Source organism: Capsicum annuum, unplaced genomic scaffold (genome assembly GCF_002878395.1).
Source record: "Capsicum annuum cultivar UCD-10X-F1 unplaced genomic scaffold, UCD10Xv1.1 ctg55215, whole genome shotgun sequence".
NCBI lineage: Eukaryota > Viridiplantae > Streptophyta > Magnoliopsida > Solanales > Solanaceae > Capsicum > Capsicum annuum.
Window position 1 is genome coordinate 1 of NW_025863493.1, and position 2322 is coordinate 2322.

At 32.2% G+C, this 2322-nt stretch overlaps 1 long non-coding RNA gene across 1 annotated transcript; it reads left to right on the forward strand.

Moving 5' to 3' along the window:
• Nucleotides 1-892: 892 nt before the first annotated feature.
• LOC107850401 lies at nucleotides 893-1609 on the forward strand. Its single transcript, XR_007050579.1, has 2 exons — nucleotides 893-1089; nucleotides 1187-1609. It is a non-coding gene; the product is annotated as an uncharacterized LOC107850401 (long non-coding RNA).
• Nucleotides 1610-2322: the final 713 nt, after the last annotated feature.

Genomic DNA, 2322 nt, shown 5'->3' on the forward strand with positions numbered 1-2322 from the left:
TCTTATTGAAAAATTATAAATCACATAATTAGCAACTTAAAAAAATTAAAAGATACAAATTTTTAGCTAACTGTCAAAATTATCTCAGTATTACTTAAATTGGAATAGAAGAAAGAGTATTATAAATTACAATAATTAAGAACTTAAATTATTTTGATGATTGATTGTGTAAAATCTGTTTGTATTACATAAACTAAGATAAAAAAATAATATGTATGCACGGGCCATCGATATCTAGTATAATGTAAAACAAGCTCCCTTCAAAAATGGACAAGAATTTTTTTTGAAACTTATAATTTTAATTCAAACTTCAAAAACTACACAAAGTTAGTTCAAAAATAGGTGCAACACAAAAAGTTAGATCTTACTTTTTCATTAAACATTTAGAAGTTAAAACTACGTAACAAAATAAGAATATTTACAATTATTAGATGGCGGGCGGGAGTTTGAAGGATTCTGTATGACCATAAATGTTATAATTTTTAACATATGATATCGACACAAATAATGAATATTTTTTGTGTGATTTGTTCAGATGATTTTTGAAGTCACGATTAGCTTGAATTTAGTGAGGTAATTAAAATATCAAACTAAGCATACATAATTGAATTTGATTTATTTGAGTTTGGAAAATACAAAGTTGTTTATACTACAATATTATGAAAATATTACTTACATGTAGCTTTAAATAATCGCAAATAAATTAACTAGTTATAATATGAAGTAAAGATTCTATTTTCGATATTAAGTAATAAAGTAATTATTTTTTCTAAAGAGGGTTAAGTAAAATGAAAATGAGTCCGTAGTAGTTGGGGGGTTCCTTTTCTCTCAGAGTCATTTATTATTTATTATGAAAAACGTGTACTTGACTGACTTGTCCTTTCGATGTTACCATAGCCAGTTGTAACTGACATAAAAAATCTACGTATTTTTTTTTTTCTACTTTAAAATAAATGCACACCATTTACCTTTATCTCATTTTCTCTCTTGCCAAAAAAGACTACTGTTGCTCCTCCATTTCCCTTGTAAAATGGATCTTTTTGTGTTCATGACAAATGTTAGCCTCCCCAATTTTGAGAATCTGTTTTGGTAATTCACTATTAACATCTTGATTAGTCCTTCTTCTTTTATTCATTTCTAATGTTCACTTCCTGCTTACTCATGTTTTTTCTTAATATTCTTGCAGCTATGTTGTAGTATTTGAAATGATTTGTTTGTTGCATCATCTTTGGATCGTAATTGCCTGGAGAAATGAATTTTTCCTCTTTCAGATCTTCCAGGTAAAACTATTAGTTAGATCCACTTGTTTTTAGAAGTTAAATTAATCCACTTTGTTGGTCAGGTTAATACGGGTTTACTTGGTCCTAGTGGTTACAAGTATGTAGATCCGGTCATAATAATTTTGTCGGCTCGATTGTGTACGTGTTTACTTGATCCCAGCGGTTGCAAGTAGGTAGATCCGGTCATAATTATTTTGTCGGGTCGGGTTGAATACGGGTTTACTTGGTCCTAATGGTTGCGAGTAGGTAGATTCGGTAATAATTAATTTGTCGGTTCGGATTAATATGGGTTTACTTGGTCCTAGTGGTTGCAAGTAGGTAGATCCGATCATAATCATTTTTCCGGTTCGGTTGAATATGGGTTTACTTGATTTAGTGGTTGCAAGTATGTTGATCGGGTCATGATTATTTTGTAGGCTTAGTTGAATACGAGTTTTCTTGGTCCTAGTGGTTGCAAGTATGTAGATCGAGTCATAATTATTTTGTCGGCTCGGGTTAATACGGGTTTACTTGGTACTAGTGATTGCAAGTATGTAGATTCGACCACAATTATATTGTCGGCTTGGTTGAATATGGGTTTACTTGATCCCAGTGGTTGGAAGCAGGTCGATCCAGTCATAATTATTTTGAAATAGGGATGTCTCCTACGTTACTCATAATATGTGGGAAGTATCGATGTAATTTCATAGTCTTTCGGTCTGAATGCTACATAAAGAACATAAGCCAGATGATCGAACGGGAAGAACCAGGATGTAAAAGATCATAACACGAGTGATTGGGCAGATTTAGATTCATATATATATCCACCCATGTGGTACTTCATTCTACAATATATATAAGATCAATATGTATAGATATCATCTACATCTAGAAAGTTGTGTGTTTTGGAAGAAGCTTGTACAGTTTGGGAGGGGTTTTGATTGATCAAAAGAAGAATCTACTTCAACCGCTTTGCCCTTAGGCATGACCATACATAACACAGAAATCACACTTGAAAAGGGTGGACAATTAGCTAGAGCAGTGGGTGCTGTAGCGAAACCGA